The 12,999-nt window shown below is 43.3% G+C and overlaps 1 pseudogene; it reads right to left on the minus strand.

Annotated features, from left to right (window-relative positions):
- Positions 1-7,052: 7,052 nt before the first annotated feature.
- On the minus strand, positions 7,053-7,770 carry LOC132495395 (MARCKS-related protein-like; annotated as a pseudogene).
- Between the last annotated feature and the right edge of the window lie 5,229 nt (positions 7,771-12,999).

Below are 12,999 nucleotides of genomic sequence, written 5' to 3' on the forward strand. Positions count from 1 at the left end.
GGGGAGGCAAAAAAAGAAACAATATCAGAGTAAAAAATAAAATTAGACTAGGAAACTATCAGATATGTTAGAAAGAATGTAAAAATAAAAATATAGATGAATCAACAACCGGAAGGTACATCAGTACCACAATAGGAAAAAAGAGGAGGAGGGAAAAAAAAAGAAAAAAAAAAATGGGGGCAAGGCTGTGGAGGGCGGGGCCTAAGCAAGGTCAAGTTTTGGGCTGTGGGCAGGGCCAATGCTCAGGACCCACAGGGCTGCAAAAGGCCCTGGGGACTCTGGGGGTTTGGGCTTAGGCTCAAGGAACAGAAGGTGCCCAGGCGTGATCCCCAGCCCTGGTCTCAGAGCACAGGGGACCTCACTTGGGGCCCAGTAGGCCTCCTGGGCTCAAGTGGGCAGGTCATAAGCCCTCCTCTCCTGCTCCTCTGGTCTGGGAGGGCCCCTCCCAGCTCCCTCTCCTGATCTCCCGGGCCTCCCTCCCATGCCCCCAGGCCCAGTGCGACCAGGGCGGGAGGGGGAGGGCTTGGAGGGCAGGGGACTGGCCTGGGATCTCAGCAGCCTCCCTGTGCCCAAGTGGGCAGGGCAGTTGCCCTCCCTTCTCTCCTGTTCCTCAGGATGGCTTTTCCTGCCTGCCTCTCCTGATCACCCTGACCTCCATCCGATGCCCTCAAGTACCCACACGGCCTGGAGGGGGCCTTGGAGAAGGATCTCAGGGATCGACCTGGGAACTCCACAGGCTCCCCGGGCCCGAATGGGCAGGGCAGTCGCCTTCGCTCCTCTCCTACTCTTTTTTTTTTTTTTTTTTTTTTTTGCAGTATGCGGGCCTCTCACTGTTGTGGCCTCCCCCATTGCGGAGCACAGGCTCCGGACGCGCAGGCTCAGCGGCCATGGCTCACGGGCCCAGCCGCTCCGCGGCATATGGGATCCTCCCAGACCGGGGCACGAACCCGTATCCCCTGCATCGGCAGGCGGACTCTCAACCACTTGCGCCACCAGGGAGGCCCTCCTCTCCTACTCTTCCCGGAGAGTTCCTTCCACCTGTCTCTCCTGATCTCCCCGGCCTCAGGGACGCCAATCCTGTCTGGCCTCCACTTTTCCTCCCCCCTCAGTCCCCCTACATCCTACTTGTTCACTTTGGGGTTCCTCCCACCTCCTTGGGCATCAGAGTCCCCCACCAGCGGCCGGCAGGTGCCCTAGTTGTGGGGAGACGCTAACTCTGTGTCTTCCCACACTGCCATCTTGACTCCGCCTCCATTTTTAGTTTTTTGAGGAAGCTTAATACTGTTTTCCATAGTGGCTGCACCAATTTACATTCCTACCAGCAGTGTACAGGGGTTCCTTTTCTCCACATACTTTCCAACATTTGTTGTTTGTAGACTTTTTGATGATAGCCATTCTGACAGGTGTGAGGTGATACCTCATTGTGGTTTTGATTTGCATTTCTCTAGTAATTAGTGGTGTTGAACATCTTTTCTTGTGCTGGTTAGCCATCTGTATGTCTTTTTTAGAAAAATATTCAGATCTTTCCATTTTTTGATTGGGTGTTTGTTTTTCTGATATTGAATTGTATTCACTGTTTACATATTTTGGATATTAATCCCTTGTCAGTCACATCATTTGCAAATATTTTCTCCCATTCCATAGGTTGTTTTTTTGTTGTGTCCTTTGCTGTGCAAAAGCTTTTAAATTTAATTAGGTCTCATTTGTTTTTGCTATAATTTATATGGCAAAGAGTGTTCTGCCTCTGTTCTCTTCTAGGAGTTTTATGGTTTTCATTCTTACATTTCGGTTTTTAAACCATTTTGAGTTTATTGTTTTATTTGGTGTGAGGGGATACTCTAATCTCATTGGTGGCTGTCCAGTTTTCCCAGCACCACTTGTTGAAGAGGTTGTTTTTTCTCCACTGTATATTCTTGCCTTCTTTGTTGTAGATTAATTGGCCATAGGTGCATGGGTTTATTTCTGGGCTTTATACTGTTCCATTGATCCATGGGTCTGTTTTTGTGCCAGTACCATACTTTTTTGATTCCTGTAGCTATGTGGTATAGTCTGAAATCTGGGAGGGTTATGCCTCCTGCTTTGTTCTTTTTCCTCAAGATTGTTTTCGGCCATTGTGAAGCAATTATACTCCAATAAAGTTGTAAAAAAAGAAAAAAAAAGATTGTTTTCAGGGTCTTTTGTGGTTTCATACGAATTTTAGGATTATTTGTTCTACTTCTGTGAAAAATGTCATGAGTATTTTGATAGGGATTGCATTAAATCTGTAGATTGCTTTGGGCAGAATGGCCATTTTAACAGTATTCTTCCAATCCAAGAGTATGGGATATCTTTCCTCTTTATATCATCTTTAATTTCCTCCATCAAAACTTTTCAAAGTATAGGTCTTTCACCTCCTTGGTTAAGTTTATTCCTTGGTTAAGTTTATTCCTAAGTATTTTATTCTTTTTGGTGAGATTTTAAATGGGATTTTTTTTTTTTTTTTACTTTCTGATATTTTGTTATTAGTGTATAGAAATGTAACAGATTTTTGTACATTAATCTTGTATCCTGTGACCTTGCTGAATTCATTTATTAGTTCTAATGGTTTTTGGGTGGAAGCTTTAGGGTTTTCTATACAGAGTATCATGTCATCTGCAAATAGTGACAGCTTTACTTTTTTCCCTTCCAATTTGGAAACCTTTTATTTCTTTTTCATGTTTGATTGTTGTGGCTAGGACTTCCAATTCTATGTTTAAAAGAAGTGGTGAGAGTGGGCATCCTTGTCTTGTTCCTGAGTTTAGTGGGAAGGCTATCATCTTTTCATCATTGTGTATGATGTTGGTTGTGGCTTTGTTGTAAATAGCCTTTATTATTTTGAGATATGCTCCTGTTATACCCACTTTGATGAGCGTTTTTATCATGAATGGATGTTGGGTTTTGTCAAATGCTTTTTCTTGTCTATTGAGATGATCATGTGATTTTTGTCCTTCCTTTTGTTATTGTGGTGTATCATGTTGATTAATTTGGGATAAATCTAAGTTGATCGTGGTGTATGATCCTTTTTACGTATTGTTGGATTCAGTTTGCTAATATTTAGTTGAGGATTTTTGCATCTATATTCATCAAAGATATTAGCCAGTAATTTTCTTTTTTTGTCGTGTGTTTGGTTTTGGTATCAGGGTAACAGTGGCCTCATGGAATGAATTTGGGTGTGCTCCATACTCTTCCATTTGTTTGGAATAGTTTGAGGAGGATATGTATTAGTCCTTCTTTATATTTTGGTGGAATTGCCTGTGATGCTGTCCCATCCTGGACTTTTGTTTGCTGGGAGTTTTTGAATTACAAATTCAATTTCACTTCTAGTGATCAGTATGTTCAGATTGTCTGTTTCCTCTTGATTCAGTCTTGGCAAGCCATATGTTTCTAGAAATATGTCCATTTCTTCTAGGTTGTCCCATTTGTTGGCATGTAACTGTTCGTAGTATTCTGTTATGATTTTTTATATCTCTGTAGTATCGGTTGTAATTTCTCTTCTTATTCTGTTTGAGTCCTCTTTTCTTCCTGGTGAGCCTGGCTAAAGGTTTTTCGATTTTGTTTATCTTTTCAAAAACCCAGGTCTTGGTTTCACTGATCTTTTCTATTGTTTTCTATCTCTGTTTATTTATTTCCTCTCTGATCTTTATTATTTCCTTCCTTTTGCTGACTTTGGGCTTTGTTTTTTATTTTTCTAATTCTTTTAGGTGGTAGTTTAGGTTGATTATTTGAGATTTTTCCTGTTTATTTAGGAAGGCCTGTATTGCTATAAACTTTCCTCTTAGAACTGCTTTTGCTACATCCCATAGATTTTAAAAAGCTGTGTTTCCATTTTCATTTGTCTTGGGGTATTTTCTGATTCCCTCTTTGATTTCATTGACCCATTGGTTTTTTAGTAGCATGTAGTTTAGTCCCCACATGTTTATTCTTTTTCCATTTTTCTTTATGTAGTTGATTTCTAGTTTCATACCATTATAGTCAGAAAAAATGCTTGATATAATTTCTATCCTCTTAAATTTGTTGAGGCTTGTTTTGTGCCCTAGTATCCCAGTATGTTCTTCAGGATAGTATGTGGTCTATCTTGGAGAACATTGCATGTGCAGTTGAAAAGATTGTGTATTCTGTGTTTGGGGATGAAATGTCTTGTAGATAAATCTGTTCAATCCAACTGGTCTATTTTTTTTTTATCGAATTGTTTTTATTTTGCTTAAGTACCCCTCCATTTTTTTTAACATCTTTATTGGAGTGTAATTGCTTTACAGTGGTGTGTTAGTTTCTGCTTTATAACAAAGTGATACAGTTACACATATACATATATCCCCATATCTCTTCCCTCTTACGTCTCCCTCCCTCCCACCCTCCCTATCCCACCCCTCTAAGTGGTCACAAAGCACCAAGCTGATCTCCCTGCCAACTGGTCTGTTGTGCCATTTAAGCACTGTTGCCTTATTGATGTTCTGTCTGGATGATCTGGCCATTGATGTAAGTGGACTGTTAAAGTCCCCTACTATTATTGTATTATTGTCAGTTTCTCCCTTTATGTCTGTTAATATTTGCTTTAGGTGCTCCTATATTGGGTGCATATATGTTAAGAAGTGTAATGTCCTCTTCTTGTATTGATCCCTTTATCATTATATAATGCTCTTCTTTGTCTTTTGTTATAGCCTTTGTTTTAAAGTCTATTTTGTCTGATATGAGTATTGCTACCCCTGCTTTCTTGTCATTTCCATTCGTGTGAAATATCTTTTTCCATCCCCTCACTTTCAGTCTATGTGTGTCTTTAGCCCTGAAGTAAGTCTCTTGTAGGCAACATGTTGAAGGGTCTTTTTTTTTTTTTTAATCCAGTCAGCCATCATATGTATTTTTTTTTTTTTTTTTTTTTTTTTTTGCGGTACGTGGGCCTCTCACTGTTGTGGCCTCTCCCATTGCAGAGCACAGGCTCCGGACGCACAGGCTCAGTGGCCATGGCTCATGGGCCTAGCCACTCCGCGGCATGTGGGATCTTCTCAGACTGGGTCACGAACCCGTGTCCCCTGCGTCGGCCGGCAGACTCTCAACCACTGTGCCACCAGGGAAGCCCACCATATGTCTTTTGATTGGAGCATTTAGTCTGTTGATATTTAAAGTAATTGTTGATAGGAATGTACTTATTGCCATTTTATTATTTGTTTTCCACTTGTTTTTATAGTTCTTTTCTGTTCATTTCTTCTTCTTTTTGTTTTTTCCCTTGTGGTTTGATGAATTTCTTCAGTAGTATGCTTCTGTTCCTTTCTTTTTGTTTTTTGTGTATCCATTGTAGGTTTTTCATTTGTGGTTACCATGGGGTTCATATATGTTGACCCATAATTATATCTACTTGATTTAAACTTATGGCCATTTAAGTTCAAACACATTCTAAAACATCTACATTTTTTACTCTCCTTCCGCACATTTTTTTTAATGTCATCTTCATGCTTATCCCTTTAACAGTTTGTTGTAGTTATAGTTGCTTTTACAATTTTTTGTGTTATAATCTACATACTGGCTTATTCAAGTAATCTTCAATTCTTGCTATATATCTGCCTTTCCTAATGGGATTTACCCTTTCCTCTAGATTCTTCTTTTCCATTTAGAGAAGATCCTTCAAGGTTTCTTTTAGGGTAGGTTTAGTACTGCTGAATTCTTTTAGTTTTTGCTTGTCTGAGAAGTTCTTTATCTCTCCTTCTATTCTAAAGGATAATCTTGCTGGGTAGAGTATGCTAGGTTGCAGGTTTTTCCCTTTCAGGAGTTTGAATATATCATGCCACTCCCTTCTGGCCTGCAAAGTGTCTGTAGAGAAATCAGCTGATAACCTTATGGAAATTCCCTTGTACGTGACTCTTTGGTTTTCTTTTGCTCCCTTTAGAATTCTCTTTATCTTTAATTTTTGCCATTTTAATTATGATATGTCTTGATGTGGGTCTATTTGGTATCATCTTGTTTGGGACCCTCTGTGTCTCCTGTAACTAGATATATGTTTCCTTCTTTAGTTTTAGGAAGTTTTCAGCCATAATGTCTTCAAATACATTTTCTATACCCTTCTCTCTCTTATTCTGGAACCCCTATAGTGTGAATGTTGGTGGGTTTAATATTATTCCAGAGATCTTATATGTTACTTTTGTTTCTTTTCTTCTTCATTTGTTTTTCTTTCTGCTATTCTGATTGGGTGATTTTCATTATTTTATCTTCCAAATCACTTATATGTTTTTCTGTGTCATTTAGTCTGACATTCATAGCTTCTAGAGTGTTTTTTATTTCATATATTGAATTATCTATTTTTGATTGGGTCTTTTATATTTTCTAGTTCCTTGTTAAAATGATCTATATTTAGATTAATTCTCTTCCATAATTCGATTAGCATTTTTATTACTGATGTTTTGAACTTTTTTTTTTTTAAGGGATGACATATATTCCTTTTCCAAACATTACAGTAAAACCAGGTGGAAGAAAATGGTTTTAGCAGTTAGAAAAAAAAAAAGTACACATCTGGAGTTTGGCCATTAAAAGTCATTTACAACACCGGGAGGGGAAAAAAAAAGACAAGACGTTCTTTCACATTACAGACCTCCCCACCACCCCAAAGCTTAATACTTGCTTACCAAGTCAAAAAAGAGACAGTTGATTCACAAGCTGGAGGTTTGAACTTGAGTAAGGCATTTATAAAAACCCAGACGGGGCAGTGTCCTCCCCAGCCCAGGGGCCACTAGGCACAGCACAAGAGATTACAAACTCAGCAGGGGAAGGCTGGACATTCAGGGTTTGGGAGTGTAGGCACCCCCACCTCTGGCCTAGGGATTTGGGGAGTAAAAAAAACCTGCCTAGAAAAGAATTGAGGACGAAAACCAGCAATTGCCTTCTTCATGGATGGGGACAGGGAAAGAGGTAGGGCCAGGGGCAGGAGCATTTCACATCACTAACCTAACTTAGGAAACTGCAAGGGACCATCTTCAACTGGCCTTACGAGGAAGACCAGATGGATGATGGGAGAATCCACAAGAGGGAGAGGAGGAGAGGGAACGTGGCTAGGGGGCAACAGCCCCTTCCCTTCTGGGCACAGGAAGGCAGCCAGGGCACCAGATCCAGGCAGTGACCACAAGGACAGCACAGTTCCTGCAGCTTAGAGATCTCCCACCTGCCCCCACCCAGCTACTCATTCTGCCTGCCGCTGGTGTAGGGCCGCTCTCCGGCCCGAGCGGTGGATGGCTCTGTGCCTGGGGCCCTGCCTCTTCTGTGTCTCCTCCCTTGGAGGCAGCTCCAGCCTCTGCCCCTTTGGCCTGGGGCTCCTGGCTCTCGGGTAGCGGCAGCCTTCCCTCCCTGGGCAGTGCCTTCCTCGCTGCAGGCACTGACCCCACCCTGCTCCTGCCCTTCCTCTATGGGTGACGAGGCAGACAGATCATCCCCTCCGGCTTCCGATTTCTCCTGAAGGCCAGGCCACTCACTTTGGAAGGCTTCTTGAAAGAGAATGTCTTCATCTTCTTGGGGGTCTCCTCCCCCTTGGCCACAGTGCCCTGGCCAGGGGGTGCTGGCTTGATGGCAAAGCCAGTGGCCCCAGCTGCCCCCTCTGTTCCATTCATGGGGGAGGGGGCGACTCCCCTTCACCTTTGGGGGTAAGTCTCCACTGCTTTTCACGCAGCCGTTCTCGTGGCCGTTCTCCTGTCCATTTACCTTTGCGGGGGAAGTGCCTGCTGCCTGCTTGGCGGTTACATTGCCCTGGGGAGCCTTGGAGCTCTGGCTGCCCATGGTGGGGTTCTGCTGGAGGGGCGCCTGGAGCCACCCTGGGCTTGTGCCACAGGAGATAGTTCAGTCAGGTGGGCCTCACCGACGGGGGCGGGGATGGGGTGGGACTCGTGGCTGAGGGAGGGGGCCCCACTCCATGCCCCCCGCCACTAGCTGTGCCGGCCCCACTCTGTGCCAGAATGCCACGCTGTTTTGAATTTTTTATCTGGTAAATTGTTTATTTCTGTTTCATTCTTTTTTCAGGGGTTTTCTCTTGTTCCTTCAATTGAGAGTAGTTCCTCTTCCTTTTCATTTTACTTAACTTTCTCTGTCTACGAATTTAGGTAAACCGTTACCTATTGTGGTCTTAAAGAGGTGTTCTCATGTGGGAGCCTCCCTATGTAGAGCGCATGTGCCCAGTGCCTTTGGTGCGAAGGCTGGAAGTTCTGTGGACGCCAGTCACGGCTTTCCTCAGGCTGTGCTGGCTGCTGTCACCTTGGTTGGGAGTGTGGCTGGTGGTGGAGGAGCTAGAGCCTGTGCACAGTTTGAGGTGGGACTTCCTCTCTGCTCGCTGGCTGTCATCGTCCTGCCAGGGGCGGGGTCTGATCCCTAGTTGCTGGAGCAGAAGCCCTGAGGGTCAGGATTGCATTGGCTCCGATCCCTTTAAGTGTGTATTTTTCCTTCTCCCGCACTGGGACCTCTGCCCCAAAGGAGGGGAGTGCTGAAGCAAGTGGGGCTTGTGCTGTTGTAGAGGACCAGTGTGTTGCCTGTGTAGAAGTCTGCAGCTCTGCTCGATGCCGCCCATGGTTGCATCTTTTCCCTGGTCTTCGCTGCCCCAGATCTAGTGCTGTGCTGCCGTGGAGTGAGAGGGACTGGAGCAGGGCCAGAGCATTGGCTCAGCTTGGGCTGGGGCATGCGGTGAGGCGGCTGTGGAAAATCTGGACAGCCACGTTGCTGTCAGAAGTCTGAGCTGCTTCTGGAGTGCTGCTTTGACTGAGCACCAGCAGTGGCTGCCACCGCCCCACCTGGACTATGTCCTGGGCTGCCTCTAGGTCCTTAGCTCAAGTCTTTACCCAGGTCCTGACCACCCTAGATCCAGTGCCACACTGTGGAGTGGAGTGACGGGGGTCGAGGTGTTTGCTTGAGTCTGTCTTTTTTCTAAGATTAGGTCTTCCCTTGCTTTGGCTTATTAAACTGTCCTTGCTTCTCTGAAGTATAAGTATTTTTTAAAACTGGCAAAGAAAAAGTGGACAATGATATTATGTCTCCTCATTCAAACTTATTTACTCAGCCTTGAGTTTGACTTCTGGATCCATTCAAGATAAGTGGCTTGAGGTAAATTTCTAATTTTGATTTCACCACATGTAAAGTCACAGAGGTTCATAATAACATACGTAATATTTGCAAATAACATATGTAATATTTGCAAAGACCTTAGCACACTTTGTAGTACATAGTAGATGATCAATAATTTGTAGTAGTTATATGAAAAATAAAGACAATAGATAAGTGTCATCATCCAGATAAGTAAATTAAGAAGAGTGTCTTGATGGTATAAACTTACCATGTTTACACCACTGTGTTAGCTAAGTTTTTCCATTTTTCCACGGTGGCTTCATTGGGACCTATCCATGCTTTTGTCTCCAAGAGTACGTCTAAACAGTAAGCATCAAGGGGGAATTTTCCTTTCATGCACACAGCCAACCAAACAGACCTGTGTTAGCTGTGAGGAGCATTCCAGAACCAGTGGTAGAATGAGGTTGTGCCTACTGGCTGAAGTTCTTGTTGGATCTAGATTTAAACTCACCTCTTTGGTTCTAGGACTAGTATTTCCTATTGTACGATGCAGATCTTTGTATTTCCAATGCTTATTAATAAATCATAGTTTTAAAAAAATTAATTTATTTTTGGCCACGTTGGATCTTCATTGCTGTGTGTGGGCTTTCTCTAGTTGAGGTGAGCGGGGGCTACTCTTTGTTGCGGTGCGTGGGCTTCTCATTGCGGTGGCTTCTCGTTGCAGAGCATGGGCTCTAGGCGCGCGGGTTTCAGTAGTTGCAGCACACAGGCTTCAGTAGTTGCAGCATGCGGGCTCAGTAGTTGTGGCTCACGGGCTGTAGAGCACAGGCTCGGTAGTTTTGGTGCACGTGGCATGTGGGATCTTCCCGGACCAGGGCTCAAACCCGTGTCCCCTGCATTGGCAGGCAGATTCTTAACCACTGCACTACTAGGGAAGTCCAGTAAATCATAGTTTATCAGTGTTTGTTGATGATTTAAATGAATAAATGTGAAAATGCACCTAGGGGAATACAATAGTCCCATAAAGCATTAGGGTTTTCTCAATTATCTGCTGCTATTTGTTTCAGGGACCTATCTGAAACAGATAGCATTTTGACAGGTGACCTTTAACTTACTAACTTAAGAAAACAGAAAACAGGAAAAGCGTGGGAATTACTCTTGACTAAAACACATTTGTGTTAAGTCCATGATGGGTATTACAGGTATTCTGACAGGCATCTTCCTGGTCAAGATTTAAGTTAAATTTGAGCTTGATATCTAATAACATCCAGACTTGTTTCCCACGCACCTCAAAAGTCGAACATGGGGGCTTCCCTGATGGCGCAGTGGTTGGGAGTCCGCCTGCCGATGCAGGGGACGTGGGTTCGTGCTCCGGTCTGGGAGGATCCCACGTGCCGCAGAGCGGCTGGGCCCATGGGCCATGGCCGCTGGGCCTGCACATCCAGGGCCTGTGCTCTGCAGCAGGAGAGGCCGCAGCAGTGAGAGGCCCGCGTACCGCAAAAAAAAAAAAAAAAAAAAAAAAAAAAAAGTCGAACATGTTTTCCTGGATAGGTGACATTGTGGGGCCTTTAACTGACTCTAATGCAATGTGGGCAGTGCAATGACTGAATGATTTTAGAAATATTGATATCTATAGGCTACTCTATGAGTAGAGAGGAGGCAAACACTTCTGCTGTCTCATATTTATCTGGGATTCTCATGTCACTCTTACGGAAAGCTGGTGGCTTAAAGTTTTTAAGACATCCACTTTGTTCAGGTTCTGCATCAGAAGCTACGGAGGGCCATAATGCAAGGACAGATCCAGGTTTTGTGAGGCCTGAAGCTTTAGACAATTTAGGGTGCTCTATTGTTAAAAAAAACCCCATACAATCATAAATTTAAATATTTGATATAAAAGTGAGTGACTAGAAGGGATCAGTCCTTGCAAGTAAAGGTCACAAAGCTGGTTTCATTAGCTTCCTGTAACTGTGCCTTTGTAATACTGGAAGCAACATTTTAAGACAAAGGGATTTGTGATAGAACGTTGGTGGGTGGGGCATTTCCAAACATTTACCAGTAAGAGACACATGTATATGCTAAATGTAGCTCCAGAGATAGACATTAAGTGCCAAGTGCTCAGAGTGGAGGGAAGCCGGGTTGTAGGGAAGACAGCAGAGAAGGGGCCACTGTAAATTATGCATCCAGGAAGCCTTCAGTTAATTGGAATGCTTAGGGAACTGGGAATCCTTGAGTTGACTTTTCAAATTAATCAAAAACAACAACAAAAAACCCCCATCATTTATTGGCCATCAAAACTTTAAAAAAATACAGTCCTTTTCTTTTTTCCAATTTTCCTGTAGGTTTAAGAATTAAAAGAAAAAATCAATCAATGTAATTTACCCACTGAGTTTAAGGAGAAAAGAAACCAAATAATTACTTAGAGGGGGAAAATAAAGTATTCACTTCCCGCCTTAATAGAAAGTCCTCTGTTGCTTGGGTGACTGAAGTAACACCCGTGCCTGGTGGGAACAGGAATGCTGGCCTCCTTAACTGTCTCTCAGAGACCATTTGACTGGTAGAATTATGGTGGGGACATTGGTTTGATTGTGGTGTAGCTGTAAGGGCTCAATAAAAATTTCTTGAATGGATGAATGAACCAAATGAATGGTTCCAGTTTGAACAGATAAGGACAGTTTTGAAAGCATTTTTTATTCCTAAGAATTCTGTAATTAAATCTTATCAGACTCTTTTGAATGCACTGAAAATTCCTTCCTGAATATGGCCTGGGTTTGACAGCAAAAAGATTAGGAAATGGAACTTTCACTGAGTGCCTGACATATGCCAGATATTTTGCTGATGTCTGTATATTTATTTAAGCCTTGTAACCATTTTGCAGTGGAGGAAAACTAGATCTCAGGACTAAAATAACTTGTCGGTGGCCTTCCAGGGAGCAAGCGGCAGAGCTAGGATTCAGATCCAAGTTTGTGTGTCCAGGGTTCATTCTCTGACTCTGTAACTTGTCATTTGACCTTTCTTTCCAGCGAATGTGAAAGACACATGAAACAGAGACTTTAGCTAGAGGTAGGAAGGATTATAAAGAAGGGAGTGTGGTGTGGTGCAGAGTTATGCTGCTTAGCCATCGGTAGTATATAACTTGGGGTCTTAAATTACCCATCTGTAAGATCAGAGGACTGGAGTTGATGACCTCTGAGTGGGGTGACCACATGGCCCAGTTTGCCAAGGCAGCCCTGATTTATACCAGTTGTACCAAGGTGACTATGATTAGCATTCCCTTCCACTTTCAAAAGTGTTCCACTGTGGATCGTAAAGTCTAAGGCTGCCCTATATATGAGATTGATTCCAGGTCTTACTTTCTATGCTTTCAAATTGAATCTAATAGTTTCTTTGATTACTGAAGCAATAGGAATTTTCATTTCCCAGGCCCATGAGGTGTGAGGGACTGACAGTACATCAAGTGACCTCTGTCTAGAGTTTGCTTTACATTTCTGATACAGATATTTTTTCTGCTATTGCCCCTTTCCTTTAAAAGTACACTAGTTAGGGACTTCCCTGGTGGTGCAGTGGTTGAGAATCCGCCTGCCAATGCAGGGGACATGGGTTCGATCCCTGGTCCAGGAAGATCCCACATGCCGCAGAGCAACCAAGCCCGTGTGCCACAATGACTGAGCCCACGTGCCACAACTACTGAAACCTGTGCACCTGAGCCCTGCTCCACAACAAGAGAAGCCACTGCAATGAGAAGCCTGTGCTCTGCAACAAAGAGTAGCCCCTGCTCGCCGCAACTAGAGAAAGCCCACACGCAGCAACGAAGACCCAACTCAGCGAAAAATAAATAGTTATAAAAAAAATAGTACACTAGTTCATCCCCTTCTGGTCAGTTTGGTTCCAGTTAATTTGGGATCATTATATAAATATTTATTTCTACTAATAGTGGCCATCACTTATTGAGTGCTTAGA

Source organism: Mesoplodon densirostris, chromosome 8, assembly GCF_025265405.1.
Source record: "Mesoplodon densirostris isolate mMesDen1 chromosome 8, mMesDen1 primary haplotype, whole genome shotgun sequence".
NCBI lineage: Eukaryota > Metazoa > Chordata > Mammalia > Artiodactyla > Ziphiidae > Mesoplodon > Mesoplodon densirostris.